Source organism: Aythya fuligula, chromosome 7 (assembly GCF_009819795.1).
Source record: "Aythya fuligula isolate bAytFul2 chromosome 7, bAytFul2.pri, whole genome shotgun sequence".
Classification (NCBI taxonomy): Eukaryota; Metazoa; Chordata; class Aves; order Anseriformes; family Anatidae; genus Aythya; species Aythya fuligula.
This window is the reverse complement of record NC_045565.1, coordinates 4,486,048-4,493,844: the sequence shown is the minus strand read 5'-3', so window position 1 is coordinate 4,493,844 and position 7,797 is coordinate 4,486,048.

Here is a 7,797-nt window from a genome sequence, read left to right as displayed (position 1 = left end):
TGTTGGTGTCCAGAGAGAGAAATGGTGCTTCTACTCTTAGAGACTGCTACTTTGTTACACTTATAAATTACATAGAAAAGATTTAACAAAATATCTAAAACGCTGGAAGTGGTTTTTTGGTTCTGCCTTTGAATTATGTCAAGCTATTTGCCTGACCAAAATCAGTATGTGCATGCAGTTAGTTCATTTGTTTTTAAATAGGAGTTTTTCTGCTGATGTATCTGGAAAACTCGCATGGAAGCACATTCTTACATTGCTGTGTTTTAATACCATGAAGCACCTTTTATAACTTCCTTTTTCTATTCCTCTTTCTTCCCTCAACAGTAAACAGAAAACTCCACTAGTGCAACAGCTGTCTCTTCCATGGCTGTGATAAAATAAGTTAATTGCCAATGCAGAGTCTATAGTAGTGTTTGAGCAGCTTAAGTTTTCTCCTGTATAGCAGGAAGATAATCCCAACATGTTAAGAGAAAAAGGTATATGAGAAAAAAACAAGTTGTCTTTTCACGCATTGATAATTAATCATTTTCAGTAGCTAGCTTGAGAAAGCCCTAATGCCACACAGCTGTAAGAACCTGCTACTGCATTGTCTGCAACATATAGTTAGTGTTGTTGCCTATGGACTTGTGAAAGCTAGAAATCACTGCTCTCAGCAAAGTCCAAGTAAAATGCATTGTTATTGAATAGCAAGTCAGTTGGATATAGGCATATTGGAATTGGAAATTATAGTATTTAGCATTTTAGGTACATGTGTAAACATATTATTTAGGACGAATGTTGATAAATATAATATGCTGAAAAAAAGGTATAGGTACTTCTGGGGAAGTCATTTCATTCCAGAATGAAATTCTGAACTGTATGTCAGCATAGTTAGTTACCTGCTCATTTTTTTTGTTTAGGAATTCTTACAGCTTTTGTCCTGTTCTGAATTCAAATTAAAAATCCATTTTAAGGGCTAATTTGTTAATGATCTTGGTATTCTTTGTCTAATTAGAAAAAAAAAAAAAAGAACTAAAACTTTTTTTTTCTTTCTTTTTAACAGTGATTATTTGCGATAAGATCAATGTATTTTTTATGGCATAGGAAATAGGTAATGTAGGAATTCCAGGATAATATAGCAGCTTATTGCATTATGCATATGAGTACCATTACATGATTCAGATGAACAAATCTAATAGCTTTTCTGTGGTCCTAAAAGGAAGATCCTGCCTGCCCTTCTACTGTTCCCAGTCAGGTGGTCCCACAAACACACCAAGACCTACTTGACTGACTACATGGTGAGCTGATTCAACTTACTAACCCAGTAGAAAATCAATCCTTCAGATATATTTCTGATGGGTATGAGAGAGAAATGGCTTACTGTGTAGTCATGGAAGCATCAGAATGTACAGAAGGAGAGTATAACCACAACTTCCTGTTCGACAGTCTCAAGCTGTTAGATCAGCTCAGCTGTTGAGCCTGACTGTACTCCGCACTGCCTGGTTCACTGAGATGGCTCTCATTTCTTCAGTCTCTAACTAAATTTATGTAAACTCGCAGTAGCTGCAGTTATGTTGCAGAGAGATTGACAAATTACTACTTACTGTGTGGAAAGGTATCTTCTTGCCTTTGTTTTGAACCTCACTATAATTAACATCATTTGATGCACTTCAGCTCTCTGTTAGAGGAAGGAGTGGAGAGCTGATTCTTAAGCGCCCGGTCAATACAGCTCTTAGTTTTGTCAACATCTATCAGATCTCCCCTTTGCAGTCTCTTTTCCAGTCTAAGGAGTCCATTCTCATTGAGTTGTTCCTTCTATGAAATCCATTCCATACCTTTGATCACCTGGAGCACTCTTCTCTTGATCATCCTTGCTTGCTGTTTAGAAGATTCCGTTGATTTTTCATAATTTCATTAAACCAGTCAGTCAGAAATTTTCATCTTTGGACATCTGCCTCAGGCTGAATTGGTTGAAGAGGTTGACTGAAGTGTAGCAGTTTTCACTGACATTGTAAGTTGACCTCTTGGTTTATATTAGTGGAATAAAAGGGCATACACGATTATTTTATCTCTTACCATGATATATGTTGCACCTAGTGTAGTGAAGCTGTAGTGTAGCATACTTCTGTAAAGTCTGCGTCTACAGTTTCTGCTCTGTCTCTGCTTCCATGCAGCCATGTGGTACTGCCACTTCCTTTGCACTGAATCAAATGATTGTGTGATTTTCATTTAAATTAATTCAGCAAACGTTCATGGTAGAGAGCTGTACTGCAATGTAAGAAAGAGTATGTTTTCCACAGAGTAGGCTTGGGGAACTTACTCACCCTACAGCTGCACGACAGCTTACCCTGCCAGTGTTTGGGAGTAAGCAAGACACTAGGGATAGGAAAGGAGTAAGAGTACCTGTTTTAGTAAAAGCCTAAAGTTTCAGCATGCAAGATGTAACATCAAATCACACCCTCTGCTAAAATGGGACGATGTCCTAAACTGCTTTAGCTTTGATGCTTGAGATGGTGTGACCATAACTTTTGATTGAGGAACACTGTGAGCTCCTTTTCCTGTTAGGTTTTGGTTCATCCATTCTATTTAACAAGCTTAATATTTTTTATTTTTATTTTTTTTGGTAACATTGGTATTCCTGCAATGTCAGGGCTCTCATTCATTTTATTTACATTTATACACTTTTGAAAATAGGCAAATAAATCCAAGTTCACATATGCTGGTTCATTGCTTGCTGAGCTTTGATGCCACCATATCTGCAGAATCCATTTGTAATCTGTCAAAGGTTTTTCGTTGTTGTTGCTTTAGCAGTGCACAGTGTTGCAATATCATTACTAAGTTTATTTTCATGAGATGTATAGTTATATGTATACACGTATATGCATGTGATGGTAATCATTATTCAATACATAATATAAGTGGGAAGCAGGTTCAAAACATGTTCCTCTGCTGCCATGATAAATGAGCTCCTCTATTTTGATTTTTTATTTTTTTTGAGGTTTTTGTCCCCCTAGTTGTATAAGCATGCTTTAAAACAAAGTGATATCAAAAGACTGCTCTGTGTAGGATCAGCTGAGGGGAAGCTACTTAAGTAAGATAGTGTGGCATAGAAAAGGGTGAATATCAAGGAGAAATGGTTAAATTGAGAAGAAGCAATAGTTGGAGGGTAGTATGGTAAGCAGACCCATAAGTGTAGCTGGTAGACTTTCTTGTTGAAGTGTTGAAGGAAAAGCTCACCCCAGAGAGTATTTAGAGAAAAATGAAATACTGTAAGAACATGTATAAAAAGGTGCACACTATGATGCTGGGAAGCACTAGGAGAAATTATTGTAAACTCATCTTACTGCTGTAGATTGCTATTCAACTTCCCAATATGAATTAGTGTCTAAATTCTCCTTTAGCATACAACATTCACTTGAGATTTGTTCTGTTTGACAATAATCCTACAGCTGTGATAGGGGAAACAATGTAAATATAACCAAAGAAGGAAAATACATTATTCCCTGCACCACAGATTGCTAGCCTGTCTTGTGAGCCAAGTCAAATATTACTAGAGACTGAGCCCTTAAGGATAGTCACATTTTGGTAGTTACCCACCTGCTATTAATTAAGCAGCATACGGCATGCCAGTCTTTCGGCTTTTCTCTGAATAAACTACCTTTGAAGATCCTACAGTTGTAAGAAATCTCGATGAGGCTTTTAGAAAGGATGTACCTGAAATGAAATAGTGAGATCTGGCTAAAAGGAAGAGGTAAGATTCTTGTTTTGATGTATTGCTTGTATATGCTGTTTTAGTACAACTAGAGGAGAGAGAGTGTTCAGGAAATAGATTTTAACCAGGAATGTTACTCTCACTTCATTTTAAAATAGGTAGTTAGCCAGAGTCATTCCCCTACAAAAGCAATTAAATTGTGTTTTTCATAGTAATACAGGTGGAGGGTATCAAGTTCCTCTTAAAGGGTGCAGCATGAGTTACTCATCTGAGTTACTAACTTGGATATCTAGCAGAAAACTTTTAATGTTTTTCTGTATCTAGTCCTAAATTCTGAACCTAGTTCATTTCTCAATGGACTGAAACTATCCCTTATTTTCGTAATATCAGTGGCGACTTAAAGGTGATACAATATTTTGGTTTATGAATGAAAAATCATTCTTACCTGTCTCTCTTGTTTTTCTCTGAGGAAAAACACAACATTTTGATTTAAAATATCATTTTGGAGTTAAAATGTGAACCAAGAATAATGTTGTCACAGAGCAGCTTGGAATTTGGATCTGCATAGTAAGAGATTCAGAGATTGAAATCTGAGTGAGCAGAACTTCTTCCTGGTGATTTGAATGTTTCTTCTGGCTTTAAGTTACATTATGACAGAACAAAATAAGAGTAGAAGGGAAATTTTTGAGAAATCATAGATGTATGGTAGAGATGAAACTAGCATAAACTGGGATGCAGACACTTTTAGTACCACACACAGCAGTATATCACACTAGAACATATTATTAGTTTTCTGAAAACTAATATCATAAGTATCTTGAGAATGGTTTGAAAGATAATTTAAAAGAATAAGATCTCAGAAAAATTATTAAAAATAAATGGAAGAGGGAGTAGAATTACATAAGTAATACTCAAGACAAGATGAAATATTGAGAAAAACAAACCAGGTGATGGAAACCTGGGAAATTTCACTGATAGCCTTTCTGTTATTGACTGAGCAATAAAGCAGTTTGTTTTCTAGCTTAGGATGATGTATTTTCATATAGCTAATGGACTATGCAAATGAATTAAATTAATTGGTGTGGATAAGACCCTAATAATCAATTTTCCGTGGAAAAGAGTAGCATAAGTGTTTTTTCTTGTGCACGTCGTCAAATAAAAGCACTTATATTCTCAAATAAATTTATTTCTCTATTAAAAAGCAGAAACTTTTTTTTTTTTTTTTATTGACACAAAAAAGAGGCATTTTGACCTGCCAAGAAACAATTTTTAGCCTCACTTGTAAGTCATAATGTCTTAGTAAATCCAGGTGAACTTGGGACCTTATCCTGTGATTTTATACTAAGTCATATAAAGTGAAATTACACTTTGTTCAGGAAGAGAGGTAAATCACAACTTCTCTCAGGAGGTTATACCAATGTGTTAGTCAAAGCATGATAACGGTGGTGAATCAGATAGGCAGGGGGAAAAATAACAGTATATTTTATTCCACTAATGAATGGTAAAATAGTAAATGACAGTAAAGTTTTTAGGAACTGTGATTTTCAGTATATTTGATGTCTTTGTAATTCATACTTGCAGGACATTAAATTAGAAATGCTTTTTGTATTTCTGGTATGAAGTTAACAGCACTGTTTTAACATGCATTTACATGTATTAATAGTCTGAACTAAGTAATAACTATCCCATGAGAATGCACAATATTGATTAACTTAATAAAGGCCTTAATTTTATTTTATTCTTCTACATTAAAAATCCCTTGAGATTAAGCAATAAAAGATTTGACTAAAATTTATTTGTGCATAATAGGTTGCAATACTAAAATATGCTGCAGCAATAGCATGAAGATCAGACTTGTATTTTTTTTTTCTGCTGCACATGCGTTACTTCCCATGAAGTGTCTTCAGAAAAAGAAATATTTAGTAAGTTCTAATTGCTGATCCTTCTGCAAGAGACATAGGCTTATGCGGTTTTCTGAAAGATGCTGTTTTCAAATCTCTCACGCACTTAAGTAAATAGAAATTGTCATTCAGAAATAATGTTTTAATGTGTGGTAGTATTTTTTTATGTTTGGGAGAACATCTGCCAATGCACATAAATAGGAATGTGGAACATTAGCATGAAATGTGATGAAGTTGTGCTACTTTAAAAATTGAAGATGTGTCATACGTTTTGATAATGGAATAATGGAGACTCCCTACCCCAACTATCATCTCTGTTCAAGACCATTAAGATTCAGAATATTAAGAGCAGAGCAACTGGGCGTAACAGCCTACGTTCAACATCTGTCATGCTGGAGTCCATTAGTGTTCAATTGCATCCTATTGTTTTTGGATTATTCAACCTCATTTCATTGTCATTGCTTCTGCTAGGGATTAATCAGCTGTTTACAACTACACCAAGTTTTAGAGTCATAATGAAAACAATTGAACCATAGTTCTAAATAAATATACAGTGTTCAGCCTCTAATGAAAAAAACTAGTAATTTATGAATGCTGGTAACAGTTTAATTAAGTTTGAAATCAATACAGATAATAAATCATTGTGTGACAGTTTTTTTTGTTTTGTTTTTGTTTTTAACCTTCTGTGTTTATCATGACATGATCATATGATGTTTCCTTGTAGGTTCATGTAGATTATGGTTTTAATAGTATAAGTACAGTAAAACAGAGGTGTTTTGATTATAGCATGTGTGTGAATGGTTCCTTCATTATCAGTACATTTAGTAGCAGAAATGGTCTCTTACCAGCAAGCAGATTCTTTTTTTTTTCACATCTTTTATTCTCCTTCCCTACTTAAGGATATTCCTGAGAAACATTTTATATTTAAAACCACATAAATATGCATATGTACTTTATGCATAGTATATTAAAAAGGACAGTTTCAGACTATTTGTATGCATACATGCTTTTGCATGTCTGTATCACAACCTCTCTGAATACTTTTACAGTTATTCTTAGATAAATCCATAGCTACATTGTAACTGTTTAAATATTTTCTAAATTATTTTCATAACATCACTGACATGGAAATACACAATCCCAGTTTTTCTCAAGATTCTGCACTCTGCAATGGTGTGTACTTGAATCCTAAAGGGCTTCTGATAATTTCAGTCTTCTTTCAGCACTGTGTAGTGCAACACAGTAGTATTCTCTGCCATATATCACCGAGCTTATTTCTCCTCTGCTTCATTAGAACAATTATTTCTTTTAGCCCTAATACTATCTAACTAGAATTTTCAGATAGTTTAATGTATGAATACTACAATGCACAGTGAGAGATTTTTTTTCCTGAGTTGCAACAGATTATCCATTGAAAGGATCTTTTGCTTAACTGCCTAAAGTCTTGTGGGGCCAGCCAGACACTGCTCCAGATGGCAAGTTGTTAGGGCTGGACAGAATGGCTTTGGAAGACTTCTCAACAGATGAAGGCTGTAATGTTCGGGTTTTACTGTTTTTTTTTCCCTGTAGTTCCCAGGGTGGGAAGGTACTGGGATGGAAGCAGAGTGCCGCCCGCCCACCTGCTACCACCTGTTTAGCTTTTGCAGTTTCTATAAAGCCTCTTTTTGTCTGTAAGACACAATCATTGCTTACCGGCAGGAGTCAAGAAAGGAGAGGTTTTTGTTACGAAGTTATGTCTTCAGATCGCAACAGTTCATCATTTCAAAATACTCTCCTAAGCTGAATCAGAACTTCTTTCATTCAGAATGGCCATTGGAAGTGATGTGTTTTTAATTCAGTAAGATCCTTCTTGGATTAAAAGGACTGTCTTCTTCAGTATCTCATATTTTGAGAATGGAGATTTCTTTGTTTTCTATCCTTTTGAGTTCACAGAAATTAAAAGAATGAAAGCATAAGGCATTGAGAACTCTTTATTCTTTCATTAAGCAATAAGAAGCAATTTTCAGACACTTCTGGAAGAGCCAGAAGACCTTTTGTTTTGTTATTCTTTAATGCTAAGAAAAATATCTCCTCATCGCTGTTTGGAAGAAGACACAAGAGGTACACGGGCTCGTCATAGGAGTGCCTTCCACTACCACAGTTTAGGTGCTTCATTTTTTAAAAGTAATTTTTATGTGTGTGTGAAGCTACAATTGTAAATCAAAA